The sequence below is a fragment of the Artibeus jamaicensis genome, unplaced genomic scaffold (assembly GCF_021234435.1).
Source record: "Artibeus jamaicensis isolate MK-2021 breed Jamaican fruit bat unplaced genomic scaffold, CSHL_Jam_final contig_519, whole genome shotgun sequence".
NCBI classification, from domain to species: domain Eukaryota; kingdom Metazoa; phylum Chordata; class Mammalia; order Chiroptera; family Phyllostomidae; genus Artibeus; species Artibeus jamaicensis.
In genome coordinates this window covers 34,874,896-34,902,392 of record NW_026521871.1, presented here as the reverse complement: position 1 = coordinate 34,902,392, position 27,497 = coordinate 34,874,896, and positions in this window count along the sequence as shown.

The window sequence follows — 27,497 nt, the reverse complement described above, 5'->3', positions numbered from 1 at the left end:
TGTTTCTTCATTCTTTTCTGTTTGGTTGTTTCTTTCTTCCTTTTGGTCCACTCCATTGATCTGAGTCCCGGTTTTCTTTTCATCACTATTGGTTCCCTGTGTATTTTCCTTTATTTCACTTAGCATAGCCTTCATTTTTTCATCTAATTTGTGACCAAAATCAACCAGTTCTGTGAGCATCCTGATCACCAGTGCTTTGAACTGTGCATCTGATAGGTTAGCTATCTCATTACCTAGTTGTTCTGGTGCTGTTATCTGATCTTTAATTTGGGCTATTTTTTTTTTTCGTCTTGATGCACCTGTTATGTGTGAGGGGTGGAACCTTAGGTGTTCACCAGGGCGGGGCAACCCATGTTGCTGTGTTGTGACGCTGTTTTGGGGGGAGGGATCTGAGTTTGCTCTGCTCTCTGCTGGATTTCTGTCCCTTCTGCTGCTTCCCCCAAGTAAACTGGACTCTTCTGGTGCTGATTCTCATATGGGTGGGCTTGTATACATTTTAGGACCCTCTGGGTCTCTCCAATGAACTCTTCTGTGAGGCTGGAGTTTCTACTGGCACCTCAATCCCGCCAGGTGTTTTCAATCAGTGTTTTGAGGCTTTATTTCCCTACATTGGAGCCCCAGGCTGCATGGTCTGTCTCACTCCCCAGTTTTGTCTGGCTTATCTGAGTGCAAATGTGTGACCACCTGGTCTGCCAGCCACCTTGTGCACCTTGCCCATCCACAATCCACCGCCTTGCTGGGTTCACCTGCTGGCATGCCACACCTGGGGTCTGCCAGCTACCACATTTTTTACAGCGACCCTTCTTCACCCTGCCACCCAACTCCCCCCTCCTACTGGTCTGGATGAATGTGTCTATTTTAACTCTTCGGTTGTTGGACTTCCATAAAGTTGAATTTTTGTCTGTATTGGTTTTTTTTGTTTGTTTCTAAATTTTTGTTGTCCTTACTTTGGTTGTGCAAGGAAGTACAGTGTGTCTACCTATGCCTCCATCTTGGCCAGCAGTCCTATATGTGACTTTTGAATTAGTTCAGCACAGTATGTTGAAAAAGGATTCTTATTTCATGGAATTGCCTTGCATCTGTTAAAAATTAATTGCCCATACTTTTGAGGTTCTACTCATAAACTGTCCTTCTGCTTTGTTGGCTTTTGCCAATACAGCATTCTGGATAGGAAACAAATCCTCCCAAGCCTCATTTTACCCATCTTAAAATAAGGCAGTGGGTCTAGATTAGCAATTTTCTACTTTTTTCATCTCATGGTGCATATAAACTAATTACTAAAATTCTGCAGCACACCAAAAATGTACTTTTTGCTCATCTAACAAAAAATAGGTATAAGTCTGACTCATTCACATTGAAGGACTATTGTTGTGGTGGCTATTGTCATTTTTTGTTTGACAATCTAAGAGAAAAGAGACCAATGCCCTGACTAAATGGTCAGGTATTGCATGTTTTAAAAATTCTTGCAGCATACTGCTTGAACATTGCTGGTCTAGATAATATGCAAGTATATTTGAGTGCTATTTATTTTAAGACTGAACCAATTTGCCATGAATTTCCAAAGCATATTCCTCCCCACCCCTGCCCCCCCCCCATTCTGGATGGCTTATCTGAGGTAGAAAGAATAATTGGGGAAAAATAAACTTACCAAAGTTCTTCTCAACTCACTCCATCATCCAACTGAATTGAATACTGTTAACATTAAATGCTTGACACTTTAAAAATGTGCATTTATTGGGATTAGTGGATTGGGGTGGAAGGAGAAAAAAGTCATAGTAATACCTGCTCATTTTCTCCTCCATTTCACAACCACATGTGAATAATTTAGAATGTTTTTATTGTCTGGGCATTTCTCAAGATGATTGTGCCTGGCATTAAGTGCTCTGGTAATGATCACTATGAGGTGATTGAATTGATTACATATGGCATTCTTGAAATTGAAAGGAATCGGTTGGTCTTACAGAATACTGCAAAGTAGGAAGTGTGCCAACCAGAGCAATTCCACTTGTCTCTTCCCCTCCCTCATCCATTGGAAATAGTGCCTGTTGTATTCACTGATCACTCATTGTCTCAGGTTGTTACAGCAGAAGAAATTTAATTTCATTGGCTATGTACTCCTAAGACTAGTTCAGAGAAGGGCTGGCCTAATTTTCATGGGCTTACATATTTTATCTTACTTAGGGAGAGAACATTTGATAATACTGGATTTTAATCACTTTTGTGGTCAGGTCTCACTGACCAGCATGAAGAGTTACCATCCTTAGTGTACGCAATCATTGTATTCTTAGTTAAAACTTTGAGTATGACTCTCATCCTTTTCCAAAGTAAATGTAATTGCAATCATATTTTTTAAGAAAATGACATTTTTATAATTGCCACATTCACTATTAAGTATTCCTTTTCTACCTTTGCAATTAGAGTTGTATATCTACCAATCAAAGGAAACTGTTTTCACAAAAGTTGCTGGTACCTCTATTTTGGTCTTTTTTTACCCTTAGACTTCTCTGAGTTACTTAATTCCTCTGACCACCATTTTTTTCTTGTCAGTTTCTTCTGTCTTAGCTTTTATCACTCCTCTTGATCTTAGTTCTTTTATCTCTCTGGTTGATTTTTTTCCTTCTCCTTTGCAAGTTTTGCCAAACCTGAAGCAGCTTTGCAGTTGTGAAGAGGAGAATGCAGCACTGACCTGGAGGGACTGATAACCAGAGTTCAGCTGGGGGGTCAGTGGGAAGGCAGTCATGACTGTTGTCAGCATGGACAAGTGACAAATGAAGACCACTCCAATACCTTGGTACTATGTAGCCCTTCTAGTACTATGGGCACAAATGCAGCAGAAGTGGGAAAGGGTCTGAACTGACTGATGTTAATTTTTCACACCTAGAAGAATGGGAGCTCAAAATGAAAATCAAATGAAGTTATAGAAATAAAATTTTATATTGACAAATTTCAGTTTGTGACCTGAGATTCAGGTTTCCCAACATACAATAATTTTTATTGTCTTACATGTCATTGACCCTGATGATATATGAAGACATCAATTGTGGTTGCTTTCTATTCAGAGTTAAATGACTCCTAATGTCCATGAAATCCAATAGCAATTTGGCAGGAACTGGATTTCAGAGTCTCTGCCCCATAGTGCCATGCTCTTTCCACTGGTTCACCTAACCTTAGAGGTTAACAGTTATTTAATTACTGGGAAAAAAATCTGATGAGCCACATAAAGTGCCAAGTTAGATACAGAAGGAAAGAAGTAGTAACAGAAACTATGTTTATATGAATAACTTTTAAGGCAAGCCAGTTGACATAGCCATCTACAGAGTTGATAGCTATGATATCTAAACTAAATCATTGTACTCTGTCAGTTTAGTGTCTAAGAATAATCTTTGCAGGCTTCACAATAGAGGAATGGAATTTTAGAGTTGGATTTAACTTCCTGGACAGCCACTTTCATTTTAGAGATAAAAGAACAGACGTTCAGAAAGGCTATGGTTTTGCAAGGTCCCAAAGCTGATTAATAATGAAAATAGAACCAGGACGCAAGACTAAGACAGTGCATTTTTGACCATCAACTTAGACCATACACAAAAATAAACTCAAGATGGATAAAAGACTTAAATATAAGTCATGACACAATAAAAATCCTAGAAGAGCTCTGGCTGGTATAGCTCAGTGGATTAAGTGCAGGCCTGCAAACAAAACAACAGCAGTTCGATTCCCAGTCAGGGTACATGCCTGGGTTGCAGGCCAGTTCCCAGCAGGGGATGCATGAGAGGCAACCATGCATTGATATTTTTTCTCCCCCTCTCCTTCCCTTCTCCTCTAAAGATAAATAAATAAAATCTTTAAAAAATCCTAGAAGAGAATATAGAGAGAAAAATCTTGAATATTCCATGCAGCAATATTTTCATTGATATGTCCCCTAGAGCAAGGGACATAACAGAAAGAATAAAGAAATGGAACCTCATTAAAATAAAAAAAACCTTCTGCATGGCTGAAGAAAATATCAGCAAAATGAAAAGGGAGCCAACTGTATGTAAAAGTATATTTGAAAATGATACTTTGGATGAGGCTTTGATCTCCAAAATCTATAAAGAAAACTCATACAACTCCACTCCAGAAAGACAAACAACCCAATTAAAAATGGGCAAAGGATCTGAACAAACACTTCTTTAAGGAGGACATACAGAGGGCCCAGAGATATATAAGAGGATGCTCAGCATCACTAGCCATCAGAGAGATGCAAATTAAAAGTAAATGAGATACCACTGCACAACAGTGAGAATGCCCATCATAAACAAACAACAAACAACAAGTGCTTGTGAGGTTGTGGAGAAAAGGGAAGCCTAGCATACTGTTGGTAGGAATGCAGACTGGTGCAACCACTGTGGAAAACAGTATGGGATTTCCTCAGAAAACTAAAAATGGAATTGCCTTTTGACCCAGCAGTAATTCCACTGCTGGGATTATACCCTAAGAATCCTGCAACACCAATTCAGAAGAACCTATGCACCCCAATGTTTATAGCAGCATAATTTACAATACCCAATTGTTGGAACCAACCTAAGTGCCCATCAGTGAATGATTGGATCAAAAACTATGGTACATTTACATAATGAAATATTATACAGTGGAAAGAAAGAAGGAGCTCCTACTTTTTGCTTCAGCATGGATGGATCTGTAGAACATTATGCCAAGTGAAATAAGCCAGGTGGTGAAAGACAAACACCAAAGGATCTCACCTGAGTGGAACCTAACCAACAATATAAACAAGCAAGCAAAATATAACCAGAGACACTGAAATAAAGAATAACCTGACAGTAATCAGAGGGCATATGTGGGGAAGAGGGGGAAGGGTCATCGAGAAACATGTATAAAGGACACATGGACAAAGCCAAAGTGATGTAGGATCGAGGGTGAGAGGTGGGGATGGGTGAATTTGGGGGAGAGTAGTAAGGGGAAAATGGAGACAACTGTACTAAACAATCAAAAAAAAAAAAAAGACAGTGCATTTGCCCTGACACTTTTTTATCTTCAAGAAAAATGAAATGGTTTGTTTCTATTTTGGCTAAGCTATAGAGATAGAAGAAGTGCAAGACATTCAAAGCAAGTCTGACTTACTGTGTCCCATACTTCCTGGACTAGATGTTCTTCCCCATGTTCTGCTGCCCATTGTCATTGTGTTTCAGGAAGCCTGTTAGAGGGTATTTATGTTATTAAACTAATAACCTTTCTTTGTGAAGTGAATATTTTTAACTTTTGCAGGTAGAACCACTCTGAGAGTACTTGTTTAGGGTGTGGCAGGTGGTTAATATCTTGGTTAAGATATTAAGATAAATATATCTTAAGTCCATTAGCTTCCAGCTTCCATCATCATTTTCAAGTAGTTCTCTCTTAAAGACTTGAAGGTCATGCCATTTTTACCAGCTCTGTAAAGCATCTAGGTGTTAAAGCTGTATTTTATTCTACTGTGGGATGGCTATCTAAATTGCTGCACTTCCACTTCGTTTACTACTTTCTTCAATTTCCCCCTTTTCTGGTGTGTTTCATTACTTTTTATCTCAACTTCAATTGTCTCCCCTGTTTCTCCTTATCCTTGCCCCCTGCCCTCACCAAGCCAGATCGAGTAGCCTGTGTAGTTCCCAACAAGGAAACTGTCTTAATTCATCAACCATGCGGTCAATTAATTAGCCTAAATTCTTGAACACCTGTCAAGTCTTGCTGAGTTGGCAGGTTCTTCTTCTTCCTTACTTTCATTTTGTGCTTTGTCTTTTTGACTAATCACTTAAGTTCCGGTAACGAACAGTGTGGTTTTGCTGCTGGTTAGAGTGTTTTTAAATTGAAACCTCAGGCTACAGTCTTTTTCTTCGACATACCAGAACATATTTACTGCATTTAGTCTATGTTTACTTCATCATCTACATAATTTTCCAACACTCGGTGTCAGTTATTGAAGCGTTAGTGGATTTTGGCTGTTGCAGCTGAAGTCTAACCGTAAATGAAGCCACTCCCTTAGTTCCCTAACTGGTCCTTTAAGGTTCCTTTTACATCTAAGGATTATAACCTTCCCTACTCCTCCAAGTTGTTTATACTCTAGGCTCATGAAGTCACTCAATAGCCCCCAAGGATGCCTCAATACCTTCCTTTACCCATTCTGTCCATAGGAAATGCAAAAATCTTTTCCCACCTATTGAACATGACATGCCCACTCACTCAAAAACACAGACTGAATTAGAATTTCTTACCTCTTCCGTGTTTATATTTAATGTGATTGTTGTTTGTATATCTCAGCTATCAACTACCCCGTGCTTCTGAAATCTCTGGAAAAATCAGAAATATTCAAAGGCACCCAAAATAGTTTATTCTTATGTTAATATATCATCCAATGGTTTCAACTCCAAAATTGTAGCTCACATTAAATAAATTGATTGAGTGATTCAGTTTGTAATATGAATGCCTTTAAAAAAGGAAGAGGGAAGCATAAGAGTCACTTTTAGAATCAGATCAGTGAAGACTTGATGGGGCATTGCTGGCTTTGATGGTGGAAAGGCAGCTTCTAGAGCTGGAAGAGGCCAGAAAATAATTCCTCCTTAGATTCTCCAAAAGAAACAGGCTACTGACAGCTTGAGTTTAACCCAAAGAAACTCACTTTGGACTTCTGGCCACCAGAATGATAAAATAATAAATAAATGTTGTTTTAAGCTACTAAGTTTATAGTGAATTTTTACAGGAGCTGGAAAATACTAATATACACAGTGTTTTCCAATTTTATATGCCTACAGAACATCTACTAATAACTTTTGGATCTTGTGTTTTATGGGGCAGGAGCAAACCCTGGGTGTACTAGTGGCTTTAGTCCTTCTTCTTTCTCTAGATTGGCGTGATCCAACAGCACTTTCTGCAGTAATGGAAGTGTGCTGGTCAATATGGTAACCACTAGCCACAGGTAACTACTGAACACTTAAATTGTGGTTGATGCAGCTGGGGAATTGAAATTGAGATTTTACTTTATTTTAATGAATTTAAATGGTTGCATGGAACTAGTGTGGATAACACAGCTTTAGATCAAAGTTTTCAAAATCAGTTGCCTGCGGGGGCTAGGCTGGATGCATAAATACAAGAAGCAGATCAAATATAAACAAAACAGCAGTAGAAGGACTATAATGAGTGACATTGACTCTTGGGCCTCGCATTCCAGAATCGATAAAGGCTGTTCTTCAGAGGGTGTTTGTTACGAGGGGCAGAACTACTGTGCTCTAATGAGTTATTGCAATGGGGGAACAAAGAGTATTGTCAAAGCTAATCTTTCAAAATGAAATAGAAATTTGTGTTTTTATCCTAATTACTCTAATTTTTCAAAGTTTCAAATAAAAGCAGTCAGGGTATGGGGCACATCAGCTTAGTGTTGCAGCCCTGAACAAAAATGATGCAGAAACTTTTCCTTTATCTGAATTCTGAGGTCCTGGTCTAAGAAAGAGGTATATGTCAGCATTCAAGGTAGGGCTGTTGGGTACGGCTATCTAGACCACGCACCACATAAGAACACATACGTCATTAGTCATTATTGACATGGCACACGTGAAGAATATACACATTTATTCAGATAACTTTTGGCAGATAGTAGTGTTTTGTTCTAAGAAAGTCAGCATATCCTGACAATTTTCCAATGGTTAGAAGTAAATTGCCTTGAAGAAATCAAATATTTTGTTTGTTTTCTATGTTGCTCTATGGATTAATGGCAGCTATATTAAGCACAATTGTGAGTTCAAAGGAGAGTGTTTAGGAAGACTATACATCAGATAAAATTTAGCTTTCAAGCAATGCTTTGATAGTGTAAACAATGAACTCATTGTTCATAAACTACTGAACTATTTTTCTTATATACTTATCGAAAGAAAAGGTCTGTATTTTTCCCCAAAGGGTGACAGATCACTTATCTAAGTGGGTATCCCTGCTATGTTCTTCTTCTCAGAGAACCCACAGTTTGCATATCATTGATCTTCATTGTGATGCCTTATTTAGTTGATATATTTTTATAGTCTCAATGCCTGCTAACACAAAAACCTCACATGGAATCTGCTCAGTAGATTCTTGTTGAAGGAATATTCTTTGTCTCTTATTTCCCTCTTGCCCACTACATGCAACCATTCCCTTTCTAGCTGTTTTTTTCCTTCTAAATTCCTGTCTGTCTTTGCTCCTCTCTGTTTCTCTCTGCCTCTGACTCTTACTCTTTCTGTCTTCCTCTTTCTATCTCTGTCCTCCTCACACCATCTTCTGAATTGCTCGCATCTCCCTCTCTTTCACTTCTTCCTCTACTCACTATGTCTAGCTCTGCTGGCCTGCATTTGATTGCCTGTTCCCCCCATCAGTGCTTTAGAATCCACAAAGTTGAGACAGCCAAAGGGGTGACACACTCAAAGTTAATTTTCCAGTTGCATCTTTATCAGGCATTTTCAGGCTTTTCCTTTATCCAAGGTGTCGATCCAGGTTGAAGAATGAGTAACAGGTGCTTCCAAATATGCAAATCTCTCTCAAATGTATCAGGGTGAGGTCACTAAAAAAGTCATCAACCTTCAGCATCAGAAGCCCCCCAACGGCAGCTTTCCCATCCTTGTCCTCTCTTTTTTTATCCTAGAAAATAAGTGGGCAGCATCTGATGAAATTTCCTGCTTCAAATAGAAGTTACACAGATGGTATCCATGGAGTTTAATCTGCTTGGGTCAGAAGAAGTTGGGAGCCCAGCTTTCAGGGAGATGGGTCTGGCTCTAACATCCCACCAGCATGAGTGGGGAGGCCATAGAGTCAAGGAAGTGAACATGAAGATAGGACACTGGCTGTGCCTTGCTTGCTTTCAGCCTCACTTTCAGATGCTCAGCTGTGAAGGAGCAGAGCTGCCCTCCTGCCCAAGACAACCTACTTTGCTTTACGTTATTCTTGCCTGAGTCACGGGGGCCGGTCACAGGGGCCAGTTGCAGGCCTTCAAGTGAATGGCTCACTCAGTGTCTCTGAGCCTTTTCAGAAAAAGGGGTTTTTAGAAGCAATTTTTCTTCATTTTTCATTAAGCACCTATCATTCCGGCATCAAAATAATACTAGGTGGACTCAGATGCATGCCCGGCAGTGATAATGATAATTAGAAGTTCCCAGAGTCCCCTTTCTTTGGTGAAGTAGGTGGATATCAGTTGTAGCAATTGAACTTGGAAGAATGTTTGTTTGCAGGAGGTATGAATACCAAGGTCTTTTGCTTTTCTGTAAACTACAAAAGGAACCAGCTCAAGGGTCAGATAACCTGTGATCGATTTTGATAAGAGGGTCTTTGTCCCTTTCCTAAAGTTGGCCTCAATCACTTCTTTATAACCAGCCAAAAGGAATTTTTTCCTTGACTAATTAAAACTTTTGCGGTTACTTAAATTTGATGGAGCGAAATTAAAGACTGGGGAGGTAAATATATTTGTTCTCTCTTGCTCTTCTTGCCTTGACGTAGCTGGGTTTTTTATTCCCTTGAATTCCCCACATTTCTTCTGTTACTAGTCTTTATTTTTTTATGAAATGTTCCTTTCATTTCTCAGTCCTCCTCAGGTATCACTCCCTCAGTGGAACCTTCATTGACTTCCTGACTGTTATAGTACTATAATAGTTTTCCAAATATAGGATTTCACATGATATATATCTCTCCTTCATATACTTGTTCTGGTTGTGATTTAGTATTTCAATTATTTGATTAGTATCTATTTCCCTGACTACACTATACGCTCCACAGATACGGAGGTTGGTTTTGGTTATTTAGCACCTGCAGTGTTTGGCACTGAGCTTAGCACATGGTAAGCACTCAATAAATATTTGCTGAGTGAACCAATGCATGAATGAAACACAGAACAATAGCTCTGCAATGCCATTATGGTGAATCAGTTTAGCTATGATTCTTGTTTAATTATTTAGTAACTGCAGGGAACAATTTAGCAAGTAGGTGCAGGCCATTAGGGCCCAGAGATACATCCTTGAAGTGGGACAGGGATACTCCAAGGGTCACTAGAGGTGACTCTGAGAAGAAAAGGAAAAGGAAAAGCAAAAGGAAGAAGGTCAAAAGGAGAAGGATAGTGACTCTGGTGAAAGAAATTGAATTCTTCCGCACTGAGAGGATCATAGTTTGCTGCTTGGAGGTTGACAGCCTTCAAGCATTTAATGCATACCCAATGTGGATTTTGAAAATAAAGCAATTATAGCAGCTTGGAGTGAAGGCCTCCATGAGAAAGGCTTATAGTGGCAGTGAAGATGAATTAAGGGTTCTGTGAGGATGGGTCATGGGTTTATGTTATGAGATTCAACATTTCCTGCATTCCATATGCAAGGGCTGGTATGTGAAGATGGAATTTATTAGTGATTGCAGTAAGAGAATGATGCAGAGTCACAATAAAATTAGAAAATATTCATAACAATAGTGTTGGGATCAAGTATACAGGAGCAGCAAGAGTGTGCAGTAACTACAATCCTAACTTCTGCATTCTAGTCAGACTGCTCCTGTGATAGAGTCTCCCTTGGTTCTTAACTATTTTCTGAGTCTTTCTTTCTTTCTTTCTTTCTTTCTTTCTTTCTTTCTTTCTTTCTTTCTTTCTTTCTTTCTTTCTTTCTTTCTTTCTTTCTTTCTCTCTCTCTCTTCCTTCCTTCCTTCCTTCCTTCCTTCCTTCCTTCCTTCCTTCCTTCCTTCCTTCCTTCCTTTCAATTTTATTTTCAGCTTTCTCATATATGCTGTGATCTCCAATAACCTTCTTGATAGCCTCCCAATAGATTATTTTTCTGTTTACCAAGAATTAATTCCTTTTGTTTGCAAGTAGGTAACCTCGGGCTGCCCTATGAAATGTGACAGAAAAAGCCAGGAACAGGTTCTCTCTAGAGTACACTCCGAACAAACATCATTCAAACTGAATGTAGCATCTTGCAATGGCCAGAGGTGGCAGTGCGGATGTTTTTGGCAGCACACTGAAGCCTGGGCAAACAGAAATTCCAGGACAGGCCCCTTGTGAGGCAAGGTTTCTCCCTCTGTGGCATGGCAGTTCTCAAGGATATAAGTCTTCATGAGACCCACCTTTCTATTGGGCTGTTGGAGCCCAAACACTCCTGGTGTTGAGTTGAAAGAGATCATCCAATTCAGTGGTTTTCAAATGAGGCAATTTTGCCCCCTCCTCCCCCAGGAACATTTGACAATATCCAGAGAAATTTTTGATGTCACAACTTGGGAAGAGGGTTGCAATGGGCATCTAGTGAGTAGAGGCCAAAAATGCTGCAGAATATTCTACAGTGCAAGGGAACCCCCCCCCCATAACCATTATCTATCCAAAATGTCATCCTGATCTAAATAATGTGCCTGAAACTCTTTCACTTCTTAGGGAAGTTTTGTATCAGAAAAAAATCTTGTATGAAAAAATGTTAACATCAGTATTTTGAGGTAGTATGTAGAATTGCTTTGTCCAGTGGAGTAGTGATTGACTACATGTGGCTATTGAGCACTTGAAATATGATTAGTCCGAGTTGAGATGTACCTGTGTAATACACACTGGGTTACATAGTAGGACAAAAATAATGTAAAATAGCTCATAATAATTTAAAAATATTGTTTACATGTTGAAATTATAATTTTGATGTAGCAAGTTAAATAAAACACATAAAATTGATTTTACCCACTTGTTTTTTCCTTTTGTTTTTCTCTGTGGTTACTAGAAAATTTAAAGTTACATATATGGCTCACATTATATTTCCACTGGATAACTTTAACCTAGAAAAGGAGGAGCTAGTGAGTTAAAGATGTTGGATGTAAGAAAGATAATCTGCTCATATTCAAAAGAACAAGAGCTAAGAAATTTCTTTCACTTAGTCTTTAATTCTTTCACCCAGCAGACATTGTTGAACTTATGCTATGTGCTAATCATTGGACATTTTATAAATTAGTACCTCTTTCTTTGTGAGAAACTCATGGTCTATTGAAAAGAGTTAATAGAATGGATTGCAGAAAATGTGTATATTAGTGTATATACATAGAAAAGGGTGGTTAGCTAAGTAGATGAGTCAGGAAACATGCCTACAGAAAGATCTATCCCACCATACTTTTGAATATGACCTGACCATTCCTTTTTCTAGGACTTAACAAATGGAATGTGGTCTTCACCTCTCTCTGCCAGCTGAATAACTGAACCCTGAACAATTGGACCCCTGTAGGCCAAAGTGATCTTTTGTGCTTTTGAACTTCTAAAGTTTTCAATTCATTAATCCAAATAATTAATAACATAGTTCTTGCCAGACTCTCTTGTTCTATTGTAAGGTATATGAAGTATTGAAACAGAAGCACACAGATATGTTTGTTGAGTGCAAGAATGACTATTCCAAAAGGTCCCAATACAGTTAAGTCCTGCTGATAATTCTTGGATTTACAGGACATTGCAGTAATACACAAGCTCTATGCATATTTATTTACTAAATGATCCAGCTATGCATGTTTTTCCCTCTGGGCCTTTGCATTTTTCCACTTTGCTTTTTGCAAGGATAACTCCTGTTTAGCCTTTAGATCTTGGTTTCAATGTCACTTCCTCTAGTAGAACACCTCTGACAATTGCCACTCAAAGAGATTACGTGTCACTACTCCCAAGGCACTGTGTCTCTCCTCAGAGTGCTTCTCACCATCTACACTAGTGTTGATGCAATGTCCCCTCTTTTTCATTAGGGCTCATTAGACTGTGAGCGCTAAGCAGTTTGCATTTCATTTGTTCACCATTATGTTTGTAACATCCAGTCCCACGTGACATGTGTCTTAGGTTAGGCTTCCCAGAAGCAGACACAAGGGTGAGGATTTGTGTGCAGATGATTTCGTCAGAAAGTCTTCCCAGGAGAAAGAGAGTTGGGGAGCAGGACAGGGTAGGGGTAGGGTGCAATTTCAAGTGAAGTCCTGCCTGACACCAGGATGAGGAGAGCCCCACCTTGATTTTCCTGAGAGCTCTGGATCTTAAGCCACCTTTTTTCAGATCAGGTCAAAGGAGCTAGCACTCCACTAGCCAATCATTGGAAAGAAACAGTTTTGGAGGACATAAATTCCTAGGCCCCTCTGTTCTCTGCCCTTGCAGGAGAAATAGGCAAAGGGACTCTCATAGACCAAAGAAGTTTTATGAAAAGAATAGTAGGGGCATGTCATTAAAAGCAAGAGCACAGATGTTAGAGACGGGGTGCACAGAAATTGTAAAGAAACTCTGACAGATTCATATGAAGCAGAGATCGTGTCTGCTATAGAGTAAATGTGAAAAGGCTATTTGATGAATAATTTTAAAATTCTCTTTCACATTGAAAGACAATAGCACAATTAATCTAAGCAGTAATGTGAATTTTAGGCTCAATATAATTGAGAAAAGTGTCAAATAGGGAATTGTGCCTTAGTAATGTTAAAATTAAAGAAATTTGCATTTCATTTTATAGAAATGAGGATCAGCAGTTGATTAATCTACCTGAATACGGTTTTAAGAAAGTTGAATAAACCTATTATGTAATTATGAATCTAAAAGATGTTTTTCAGGGGGAATTCAATGTATTTCAAAGCATTTGTCTAGTATTTTCAACTGGTTTTAAAAGAAACAAGCTACGGTGTCCTATGAAACTTCTCTTGGTATAGAGTTAAAGAAACACTGTGTTTGCCAAACCAGGAGCTGAAACTATTATGGTATTCCTTACAGATACAACCATTGCAATAACCCAGTTCGATAATATCTATAGTTATGACAATTATAAAAATTTAAGTAAGATATATGGCGTCTAACTCTGCTCTCAGAGCTGAGTTAAAAAATCTGCTTAATGAAATCTTTGGTTTGTATTTCTTAATCCATATGGGAATCATAATGCTTCCCTTGAATTTACATTGTCCTGCAGCTCCTGTGAGAAGGATCATTATACATTATGAAAACAGTTCAGTCTCGCTAGGATGGCTTCTGCTGGAGGTTTACACTCCTTAAGTTTTTACTGAAGCCTGAGTGCATATCAAAAAAATAAATCACATGGTGTTTACTACAGGAAAACGAAAATGTCAGAAAGGAGTGATGTATGCGGTGGAGATTACAAAATGAATGATTTCGGATCAAGTGCATGATTCTATTGCCAGGCTTTTATTCGTAATAGTTTTCACAGATGTCAGCACTGGGCATGATTATTTACAGCCACACTGAATCCAGCTTCTCATTCCGTTGCTTCAGCAATATAAACTCTGTTAGGAAGATGGAATTTAAAATTGGGATAAATTAAAGGTAAAGTAATTCTATCTTGGAGGAACTACCAATGTCACCTCAGATTTGGCTTTTACCATTTTGAATTGAGAAAAATTGACTTCCTTGTTAATGAGTGAATAAACCATTTTATCGGAAGAGTGTTACTAAACACATAATATTAAATATGCCCCTATTTTCTGGGATGGACCATTAATCTGGTTATAAAGAATTGTAGCCAATACTAATAAAAAGAGAACATTTACTGACTCCAGGTAAAATTATTGTTACAGTCTTATGTGACAAAAGATTAAAATTAGTACACTTACAGGATTAATACAATATAAGAATTTTTAATAATTGATTTCTGGCCAAGATGGAGGCATTGGTGGAAATATTGCACCTCCTCACACAACCAAATTTAAGGACAACAAAGATTTAGAAATAAAAACACAACCAGAACACACAGAAAATTGAATTGTACCAAAGTCCAACAACAAAGAACCGTTCATCCAGACTGGTAAGAGGGTCAGAGAGGGGTTGTGGCAGGAAGAGACAATGGTTAAGTGGACCCAGGCATGGGCAAGGAAATGAGCAAACCCAGTGAGGTGCACAAGGCTGCTTGCTGGCTGAATGCGGACACGCATTTGCCCGCAGATAAACCAGGCAAAAAAAAGGGCAGTGAGAAAGACCGTGCAACCCAGTGCCCCAGCGCTGGGAAATAAAGCCTAAAAGCACTGAGTGGAAAAACTTTTGGGGGTTGAGGTGCCTAGGAGAGGCTCCCAGGCTCACAGGAGTGTTTGTTGGAAAGACCCACAGGGTTCTAGAATGAACACAAGCCCACACACCTGGGAACCAGCACCAGAAGGGCCCAATTTGTTTGTGGGAAGCAGCAGAGGGGACTGAAATCCCAGAGAGAGTGGAACAAACTCCATTGTTCGCTCTCTGATCCTGCCCCCACATATAGCATCACAACCCAGCAACTGGATTGCCCCGTCCTAGTGAACACCTAAGGCTCTGCCCTCATACTTAATAGGTGAGAACAGACTAAAACATTATGGCTCAAACAGAAGAACAGATTAAAGCCCCAGAGCCAATACTTCTAAGTGACCAAGAGATAGCCAACCTATCAGAGGCACAGTTCAAAACACTGGTGATCAGGATGCTCACAGAACTGGTTGATTTTGGTCACAAATTAGATGAAAAAATGAAGGCTACACTAAGTGAAATAAAGGAAAATGCACAGGAAACCAATAATGATGAAAAGAAAACTGGGACTAAAATCAATGGAGTGGACCAGAAGGAAGAAAGAAACAACCAAACAGAAAAGAATGAAGAAACAAAAATTCAAAAAAATGAGGAGAAGCTGAGGAACCTCTAGGACATCTGTTAACATTCCAACATCCAAATTATAGGGGTATCAGAAGGGGAAGAAGAACAGCAACAAGTGGAAAACTTACTTGAACAAATAATAAAGGAGAACTTCCTCAATCTGGCAAAGGAAATAGACTTCCAGGAAATCCAGGAAGCTCAGAGAGTCCCAAAGAAGCTGGACCCAAGGAGGAACACACCAAGGCACATCATCATTATATTAGCGAAGATTAAAATGAAGGAGAGAATTCTAGAAGCAGCAAGAGATAAGGGGACAGTCACCTACAAAGGAGTTCCCATCAGACTGTCAGCGGATTTCTCAAAAGAGACCTTGCAGGCAAGAAGGGGTTGGAAAGAAGTATTCCAAGTCATGAAAGACAAGGACCTACATCCAAGATTGCTCTATCCAGCAAAGCTTTCATTTAGAATGGAAGGGCAGATAAAGTGCTTCTCATATCAGGTCAAGTTCAAGGAGTTCATCATCACCAAGCCTTATTATATGAAATGTTAAAGGAACTTATCTAAGAAAAAGGAGTTAAAAATATGAACAGTGAAATGACAGCAAACTCACAGTTATTAACAACCACATCTAAAACAAAAGCAAACTAAGTAGACAAGCTAGATCAGGAGTGGAGCCACAGAAATGGAGATCACATGGAGGGTTAGTAACAGGGGAGTAGTAGGAGGAGGGGGGGGAGAAGGTACAGAGAATAAGTAGCATAGAAGGTGGAGAGAAAATAGACAGGGGGAGGGCAAGAGTAGTGTGGGAAATGTAGAAGCTAAAGAACTTATGATACATGGACATGAACTAAAGGGGGGAATGGTGGGGAAGGGTGTGTGCAGGGTGGAGGGGAATGAAGGAGGGGAAATGGGACAACTGTAATGGCACAATCAAGAAAATATATTTAAATTTTTTTAAACTAAAAAACCAAGAAAGTATGAAAACAGGTAATATAAAAGAAGAGCACTATATAGAAAAAGAATCAATACATTTAAATTGCATTCAGTGAAACAAACTTTAGTTGTGCAAAAGCAAAAAATTAAATAAATGAAAAGGAGTTCCGAGTAATGCACTTAGAAAGCAGCAGAAAGAGACAGATATCAACTCTGAAAGAGCAGTTAAGAACTATGGAAAGTACATCAAGAACTTTCAACATATGCCTGTTAAGATTTCTGGAGGAAGAGAATGGAGACAATGCTGGAGAAATAAGATATGAAACACTCACAGCAGAATCAGAGGCAGATAAGAGCACTCAGAATGGAAGGACACTCTAAACGTTGGCTAGCACTAAAAAAACCCCACACTTGTTAGTGAAATTACACAACATGCAGAATAGAAAAGAGATTCTTAAAAGCTACTACAGAGGAAGGACAGACTACATAGAATGCCAGTTAATGAGGCAACCCACTTCATGTCATGAACCAAAGATGCTAAGAATGATGATGCAGTATCTTCAAACTGGTGAGGGAAAATAACTGGTGACTGACACTGTTAGATCCGGGTAGATTATCCTAAAAGAGGGAGAATAGGGTAAGAAAAGACATTTTGAACATACTATGAGAATGTTTTTTAGCCATAGTTTCCCACTGAAATAAATTTTAGTTTTCTGCAACAAGAAGAAAATTAAATCCCAAGAAGACAGGGATACAAGAAATTAAATAGGGACACACAGAAATCTAAAATTCGGATAGTTTTGATTAACCATTGGATGTAAAAACAATGCTGAATAAACCTTGTGTGTGATTGAGAAGGGGAAGAGTATTGTTCTGGGTAGCAGTGACAACACTGAACATTGTTCTGTGAAAAGTTAAAGAGTTCCAAGATCAATGTCATTTTCAGGAGGAATCAGGAATCTTGAATAGCTCCAACTAGAAAATGAAGACCCAAATACGAAGGTTAAACAATTTGAGAGTAACTTTTATTCTCCTCCAGCAGAGAGAGAAAAAAAGAGAAATAGACCCTTATTAATCCAACAAAATGCCACAAAAGAGTAGGTGAAAAATAAGATGGTAGAGAAACAGGGTTGCTTATAATATGGTGTGTACTGGTTCCTTTTGTGACATCCTCGGTCCTTCTCAGTTTTTTCTGTGGATGTATAGAATGAATAATCATCCTGGTAGCTCTTCCTGACTGGTTGCTGGGACAGAGGATGCTCTCGTATTTCTCTGCAGTCCTACTGAGGGACACACTGTCAGTCTTCCCTGTTCAGTGGAATCTGAAATTAAGAGGCCTCATATTCTTCTTCTTCCACCTCCCACCCCTGCCAATTCCCACTTTACCCTGTTATCTGCAATCACGTTCCCAGGAAAGCTACGCCCTAGGGAAGCATATTTTTTGAACCCTGAATTAGACTACGTAACCTAATAAACACTGGGAATATGGAATCAGGTATTCACAGTAGAACTGAAAACAGAATAATATTGGATATACAGTCATCATATACTATGAAAGAGAACAAACATATATTATGTTGTCAATATGAAAGAAAGATAAAACTGAAAGATACCTGATTTTCTAGGTATCAACAGACTCGTAGAACCATGAAGCACCCAGTTTTCTAGCCCACTGCACTAGCTGTTATAAACATATATTTATCCATGTGTGTAACTTTCATCTCATCTTACTATTTAATATCATACGACTTGACTGAAAAAAATCCTCTTTTTAAACTAGCAAATTTGTAAACATACATTTTATTAATAATAACATGATGTGATTTGCAGACAATATTTTTTCTTTGCCTTTTTTTTAGTTACTTGAAAAAATATTGGCTGTCCTTTTTCCTAAAAACAAATGTAATGTTTAGTGGGTTTCTGTATTCTTAGAGTTCCCAATGATAAGCATTTGGCAAGTACTCAATGAATGAATGGATAAATGCATAAATGAATGAAGTCGTGAATAAATGGATATGTGAATTAAATTTATCAGAGGAAAACTATGTTTTCAAATTCAGGGCTCAATTATAGTGACCCTAATGCAAAAATAATGAAAAGAAAATACATTATGAAGGGGATTATGGGTGGAGTAATCTAAATTCCAAGAAATAGCAGTGCTCATTTTACTTTGAAAATGACAGCCATCAATCCCAAATATAGAATTCATGCTCTGGAGGAAAAATAGAGTAACTCTGAAATGAGTACTAATGGCATCTATTTTACCTTTATATACCTCAGCTTGTGGAATTACAAACAACATATGTTGGCAAATGTAACATATTCCATTCTATGCTATTACTGTTCATTCACATTATAAAATGACACCATTACGTATAATACAAAGGACACTTGCATTAAGCTGGGTTTCTCAGATTTTTCTCCAGCTTCATTAAGATATAATCAACATATTGTACAAGGTTAAGGAGTATGGCAAAATGATTTGAAATATACATATACATATCTTAAAATGCTTACCACAATAAGTTTAGTTGATATACCTATTACTTCACAGATTTACACTTTTTTTGTGTGTGTATGTGTGGGGGGGATTTTTAAGACATATTCTTTTAGCCCTTTCAAGTATCAACACAATATTGTTTTTCTTCTTTCCTACATATATGCCAATAGAACTGTCTGCACATGTGCATCAAGATATACCAGTTAGAATGTTCATAGCAGTACTACTCCTAAAGTTCACAAACTGTATACAACTCCTACTTTCATTCATTGCCATATGGGTATATATTATAAATTGTGGTGTATTAAAACAATGGAATGTTATAAGGTAATGACTAGTGTCATAGCTAATACAATAAACTCAGGATATTAAGTTGTAAGAAAGAAGCCAAATATAAAGAGTGCATGCAATATGATTCTACCTAAAGATAGCTAGACAAGTGGCAAAATTTAACATGTAACATTAGAAGTCTGAAAAGTGACTAGTGTAAACTTTTGGGAAGTAGGATTAATGATAAGTATATTTGGGTATGAGAGATTGTTTGGGGATATAGGCAGGGTTCTCACACTCCATCTGGGCATATTCACATGATCATTCAATTTGTGGTACTTCTTTGAGCTGTAAATCTTAGTAAGCTCTACTGTGATTGGGATGGTATTCTTTTCTTTCCTTTTTTTTAAAAATTAATGTTCTAATACAGTTGTATTTCTGTTTACTTATTTTTAGAGAGAGGATAAAGGAGGAAAAAAGAAAAGGAGAGAAACATTAATGTGTGGTTGCCTCTTGCGCATCCCATACTGGGGACCTGGCCTGAAATATTCCCTGACTGGGAATCGAGCCAGTGACCCTTTGGTTTGTAGGTCAGCACTCGATCCACTGAGCCACACCAGCCAGGGCTACAATATTGTCAACTCTAGTCATCATGCTCTATATTACGTCCCTAGAACTTATTTCATAACTGGAAGTTTTTACATTTTGAGCACCTTCACCCATTTCTGCCCTATTCCCCAGCCCCAAGCCCCACAACACTGGCAACCACCAACATGCTCTCTGTTTCTATTGGTTTCGTTGTTTATATTCCACATATAAGTGAGATTATACAGTATTTATCTTTCTCTGTGTGAGTTATTTTATTTAGCATAATGTCCTTAAGGTCCACCCATGTTATTTCAAATAGCAGGATTTACTTTTTAAGGCTGAATAATATTGTATATAGGTAGCACATTTTTAAATTCATTAATCAATTAGTGGACACTTACTATCTTCCCTTGTGATTTGATGAACTTTGAGGTGATATTCTTTGATTCCTTTATTGGAAGCTTTTAATATCTACTATAGGTTTGTGTTTTGTGGTTATCATGAAGCTTACATAAAATAGCTTACATTCATTCATAGCATCCTATTTTAAGCTGATAACAACTTAACTTTGATAATGTACACAAACTTTATGCTTTTACTCTGCCCCCCACATATTAGGTTATAAATGTTATAGTTTACATCTTTTTTTATATTGTGTGTTCAAATCATTGTGGTTATGGTTAATTTTAATATGTTTCCCTTGTAACTTTTTCGCTAGAGCTAAAATTTACTTATGTACCACCATTACAACATTAGAGAACTTGAGTTTGACACCATACTTATCATTCCTAATCACATTCATGGTTTATGGTGTTAATTAGAATCCTTTTATTTCTACTTGAAGGTAATCTTTTGGCATTTTTTGTAAGATGAGTCTAGAGGTGATGAACTTCCTCAGTTAATATGCCTTCGTATAGCCCTTAGTTTTCAACCAGTATTATTTTAATAGACTTTATGTCTCTATCTCTTTTGTTTTTCCTTCATTCTAGGTAGTTAACTAAGGATCTAGAACACTACTGTGAAATATTGGTAAGTGTGATTGAGTAAATGACTATCTCTAGTACCATGGCATCCCTTCTGTGTTTTTCCCTGTTGTTATTGCTAGTAAAAAGAAAATTAGATGAAGACTTGACTGGCCTTTACAACAACATTGCTGATGACATACATTGCCTGTAGGTTATATCACTGTTGAATAAATCAAAATTGAAATAGATCATGAGAAGTTGAAGTTTGGATCAAAGTAATCCAAATGAAATTAACTTAAAATTCTTACTATTAGAGAAAAATATCAGCAGTACAATCCAAAGATGGGCTAGGGTAGACTTGACAACAATTTTTGAGACAGACTATGGGTTTTACAAGTCATTCGCTCACTATAAGGTAATAGTATGTTTTGCTGAAAAAGCTAATATGGTTTTAAGAAATAGATATATTACATTTTAGAGTATATGTCAATCTAATAAGAATCATTTGAATTGCTGATTATATCCAGTCTGAAATGCGATATATCCTGAGACAGTAAGCTATCTGCCACTAGTAGGGCTTAACGCAAGCCTGGAAGTTCATCTAAAAAGAATGAAATTCATTTAGGAGGAAAGTTGAATTAGGTGACCTTAAAGACTATCTGAGGTTCTATGATTTAAGTAGTAATTTTTGGGGGCTCCAGTTTATGTTATCTGTAAATTGAGAGGGCTTTCAGAGCAATTAAAGTGTATCTACACACAGGTTTGAGCAAATATAGTGAAAATGTTTAGGCAATTTAAGATGAGAGAGCACAATTCCATCATTTATCACAACTAGATTTTCTAAATTGTTTTGATGTTTTTAATTTTTGTTCTCATTTGATTATTTTACTCTTTATAGAACTTTATACAGTGTGACATAGTATTTGCTGGTATAATACTAATGGGGATAAAAAATTTAGGTAAAGTAATGGCTCACTCAGTTGTTCTGTTTTAATAAATTAAGGAACTAAGTACTTACATTTGGTTTTTTTTCCTATGATTTGAGAATATTTGGATTTCCTCATATGATCAGGCAACTGGAAACCCTGATTTTCCATTCTTCAGTTAGATCCTGAAAGAAAATCTGAAACCAAAGACATCAAGTTCTTTTTCTAAAGAAGCTTTTCCAGACTGGTCCCACCAAATGCCTGGAACTCTATAGAACATCAGTTCTCAAAATATGGTGCATAGGTCTCTGCGGTGCTTGAGATCCTTTCAAGAAATCTATGGGGTTAAAAAATATTTGTATAATAATATATTGAAAATATGACATTTGGTTTTTGCATTATGTTGACATTTGTGCTGATGGTGCAAAAGCTGTGATGCATATAACTACTTGTGCCCAAGTATGAATCAAGGCAGTTCAACCAAACTGATTAATAGTCATTGTATTCTTCACTGACTCATAGACTCACAGATGTCAGTTTTACTTAAGAATGTCCTTCATGAAGCAGTAGAATTGTTAATCTTATTAAATCACTCTAGAGTAGAGTTTTTAAATATGCAGAGTGACATAATGAGAAATGTCACATAATGCATTCATAAAACACTTGTGTGCTTTGAGTTTAAATTTGTTTTCATGGAAATTGGAAGTTCCATTTTAACTTGAAAGATTTATTGACAGATAAATTCTGGTTATTTAGACTTGGGTATTTGGCAAATATTTTCTCTAAAATAAATAAAATAAGCTTGCACTCAAGTTTGCCAATGAAAATTAGAATTTTAGAAAAATTGCATTTGACATGTATTCTTGACATTTTCCCAAAGACTTTTCTGATGATATTAGCAGTAATATTAACAAATATTATTTTTTGATGTTGATAAAATATGTCAACATTTTGAAGATCTGCATAACTCAGTGAACCCATATTTTCCAAATGATAAATTACCATCTTATAATGTTACAAACTCTCTCATTTTTTAAAAAATCCATTCAGAGTGCAAGAAAGACTGATAGATTTGAATGTCCCAGAGGATGCAAAGTTCACTGAGATTGTTTCAGGTTCCTTATTGCAACTTACCTGTGAGAAACTACCTTTGTTGAGTTTGACATAGCATCAAAGAAGAAAATTAATAAATATGTGAGAAGGCTGTTATAATACTGCTCTCTTTCCAACTACATATTTGTGTGAGGACTAGTTTTCTCAATATACTTTACTCCAAAGTATACATAGCATTTCACTGAATGCAGAAGCTAATATGAGAATCAGCTGTCTTTTGTGAAGCTGGACATTAATAAGATTTGCAAAAATATAAAATGATACTTTACTTTTTGTTTTGAAAAATATAATTACTTTTCATAAAATGTGTTGTTTATGACAACATATAATATACTTACTTTAAATATTTAATTATTTTGAATATTGATCTATCCCAGCTTTAGTTTCTAATACTGCAAATGCTGGTAAATTTAACAACAAAAGTAAGCATTTTCGAATATTCACAATACTTTTAAGTGTAAAGAAGTTAAGAATAGATTTCTGGCCAAGATGGAGGTGTAGGTGGAAATACTGTACCTCCTCGCACAACCAAGTTTATGAACAACAAAGATTTAGAACCAGAACACAACAAAAAACAGACAGAAAATTGAACTGTACCAAAGTCTGACAACAACGGACCATTCATCCAGACCTGTTAGAGGGGCAGAGTTGGTGGCCAGCAGAGAGGGGTTGCAGCAGGGTTAAGGAGTAGCTGCTGGACTGAACCAGGGGCGCAGGCAGTGGCTGGCAGATCCCAGGCATGGGTGGCAATGGGCAGACCCAGTGAGAGCACAAGGTGGCTGGCTGACCGTGGCCACACATTCAAATGCAGACACACCAGGCAAAAAAAAAAAAGTATAGTGAGACAGACCATGCAACCCAGGACTCCAGTAATGGGAATTAAAGCCTAAAAGCACTGATTGAAAAATTTTCAGGCATCGAGGTGCCGGGAGAGGCTCCTAGACTCACAGGAGAGTTTGTTGGAGGGACCCACAGGGTCCTAAACATATACAAGTCCACCCACCTGGGAACCAGCATCAGAAGGTCCCGATTTGCTTGTGGGAAGCAGCAGAGGGGACCAAAATCTGAGAGAAAGCAGAAAAAACACCATTGCTCCCTCTCTGACCCCGCCCCCACATACAGCATCACAACCCAGCAACTGGATTGCCCCGTCCTAGTGAACACCTAAGGCTCTGCACCTCATATGTAACAGATGCCAATAGACCAAAACATTATGTCTCAAGAAGAAGAACAGCTCAAAGCCCCAGAGCCAATACTTCTAAGTGACCAAGAGATAGCCAACCCATTAGAGGCACAGTTCAAAACACTGGTGATCAGGATGCTCACAGAACTGGTTGATTTTGGTCACAAATTAGATGAAAAAATGAAGGCTACACTAAGTGAAATGAAGGAAAATGCACAGGAAACCAATAATGATTAAAAGGAAACTGGGACTAAAATCAATGGAGTGGACCAGAAGGAAGAAAGAAACAACCAAACAGAAAAGAATGAAGAAATAAAAATTCAAAAAAATGAGGAGAAGCTGAGGAACCTCCAGGACATCTGTTAACATTCCAACATCCAAATTATAGGGGTATCAGAAGGGGAAGAAGAACAGCAACAAGTGGAAAACTTACTTGAACAAATAATAAAGGAGAACTTCCTCAATCTGGCAAAGGAAATAGACTTCCAGGAAATCCAGGAAGCTCAGAGAGTCCCAAAGAAGCTGGACCCAAGGAGGAACACACCAAGGCACATCATCATTATATTAGCCAAGATTAAAATGAAGGAGAGAATTCTAGAAGCAGCAAGAGATAAGGGGACAGTCACCTACAAAGGAGTTCCCATCAGACTGTCAGCTGATTTCTCAAAAGAGACCTTGCAGGCAAGAAGGGGTTGGAAAGAAGTATTCCAAGTCATGAAAGACAAGGACCTACATCCAAGATTGCTCTATCCAGCAAAGCTTTCATTTAGAATGGAAGGGCAGATAAAGTGCTTCTCATATCAGGTCAAGTTCAAGGAGTTAATCATCACCAAGCATTATTATATGAAATGTTAAAGGAACTTATCTAAGAAAAAGGAGTTAAAAATATGAACAGTGAAATGACAGCAAACTCACAGTTATTAACAACCACATCTAAAACAAAAGCAAACTAAGTAGACAAGCTAGATCAGGAGTGGAGCCACAGAAATGGAGATCACATGGAGGGTTAGTAACAGGGGAGTAGTAGGAGGAGAGGGGGGAGAAGGTACAGAGAATAAGTAGCATAGAAGGTGGAGAGAAAATAGACAGGGGGAGGGCAAGAGTAGTGTGGGAAATGTAGAAGCTAAAGAACTTATGATACATGGACATGAACTAAAGGGGGGAATGGTGGGGGAGGGTGTGTGCAGGGTAGAGGGGAATGAAGGAGGGGAAATGGGACAACTGTAATAGCATAATTAATAAAACATATTTTAAAAAGAAGTTAAGAATACACTGGGGCTACAAAAGGACAATTGTATCAAGACCACCTTTTTAGAGTCAACTCTTTGCCCTGATACAGACTTTTGTTGACTTTGTTCCTGTTTTTAACAGAAGCTTCTACAGTTGAGGTCTTGGTCACTTTTAAAGGTTCACTAAGATTTCTCCAAATCCATGAACCACGCTGTCCGGACTAAATCTCTGCTGGGAAATTAACGGCTTGTGCAAATGGAAAATTTTCAGCCTCCCTTGGACGTGAAATAGTGGCTTCAGTGGCTGCTTTCCATGTGGTATGAAGTGATCCCTACATCAGAATCCTGCTGTGGGAGCCATTACCTACCTGAAAATGGAAAACCAAGCCAAAAATAGGGCCCATATGTGTTCTACCTAGAAAAAAATTAGATGAAAGCTCAACCTTGAATTATTAAAGGATGGCTGCCCTTGGAAAGACTCAAATTCAAAATGAATGCACACTGATTTCCATCAATATGTAGTTTTCTCTGGGCAGATCAGTGTTTGCCTATGTTCAGTTATTAGGTAGAGCACTGTCAATTAATGAGCCACTAAAATAGTTTTATTTTTCTAAAATTATAATGAAAGTCAAAAGAATAATATTATTTGGTTTAAAATAATAAGATTGACAGGTAACTTTGTTTAGAACCTCTTTACTAAACAAAGTGACTTCCATATAAGAGTAAAATGCAAACTCTACCACAGGGGTCCAACCCATGGACCAGAGGCCATATATGGCCCAGGATGGCTACAAATGCAGCCAACACAAAATTGTAAGTTTACTTAGAATCTTTTTTTTTGCTTATCAGCTTTTGTTAGTGTTTGAGTACTTAATGTGTGGCTCAAAACAGCTCTTCTTCCAGTGTGGCCCAGAGAGGCCAAAAGCTTGGATACCCCTGCCACAGTCTTTTAACCACTGACAGTGATTTTAAGATGAGGCTACTTAAAATGGCTTCTCTGGCAATTGAAATGATTTCTCACACATCAGAAATTTCACTGAACTACAAATAATAGAGGAAATATCTTTTTCTTGAGAAATTATTTGAATACTTACAATTATTAGTGCTCATGACTGGCTAAAAGTCATAGTAATGAATCAATCAATTGCGGCAGAGGTCTATGCTTACGGTCTACATTTTATCAAATTTATTTTTCATTAAGTCAGGTACCACATACTGAGACTTCCTTATAGTTATAAGCCCCAAGTTTCAGTTATTATACAGCTGCAAATTAATAACCATAGGGTGGCACTGATTGAATGCTGGCTTTATATGCAAGGCACTACTCTATGCATTTTACAGATACTTTTAATTCTCCCAATGAACACTTTGAAGCTTGTACTACTGTCATAGCCTTGAGGTAAAGATGCAGGTTATTAAAGGCCCAGAAACACAAAGCCAATAAATTACAAAGTCATGATTAGAATTCAAGCTGTCTAACTAGAGGGTCAATTCTTTCATCTTGCTCAAGTAAATTCCTATGTGGAGAATATGAACAGGGATGTAATATGACTCATGTTTACTGTGTGTCTTGAAACTCTTTTCTTCTTTTTCTGTCCTTTACCACAAATTTAAGTCTTACCCATCTTCTGATTTGAAATGTCATCTCTTCAGTTTTTAATGTTGTCTCTTTTTCTCTCTGTGTTTCTACAGTTGCTTGTTTATATTTTTGTACTACAAAATATAAGCTGAATGTGGATTTAATTCATTGCCCCTCTGTTTTGCCTGAATATAGCATAAGGATTTCTTTGTCTTTGCCTTTCTGCTTTCCACCTGACCTATCACCACAAAATAGGAATCATAAAGGACAGTACAATTTTTAGTGAAGATTTCATGGTATGGTCTTCTGCTTTCAGCTCTATAATATAAACTTCCACTGAAGAATGAGTGCTATCCTAGAATGAAGAAAGAAAATTATATTTATTATAGTTTAATATATTATTCTGCTACCCTGGCATAGAGGAAATGCTGGTCACCAAATAGAAGGAATTGAATGAAATAAAATTGATCCCATAGATATTTCTTTCAAAAAACAGACAAAGGTTTGCTCTCCAAAATATGTAAATGAACTCATACAACTCAACTCATATAAATGAACTAGGAAGACAAACAATTCAATTAAAAAACTAGCAAAGGACCTGAATAGACACTTCTCCAAGGAGGACATAGAGGTGGCCCACAGACATGTGAAA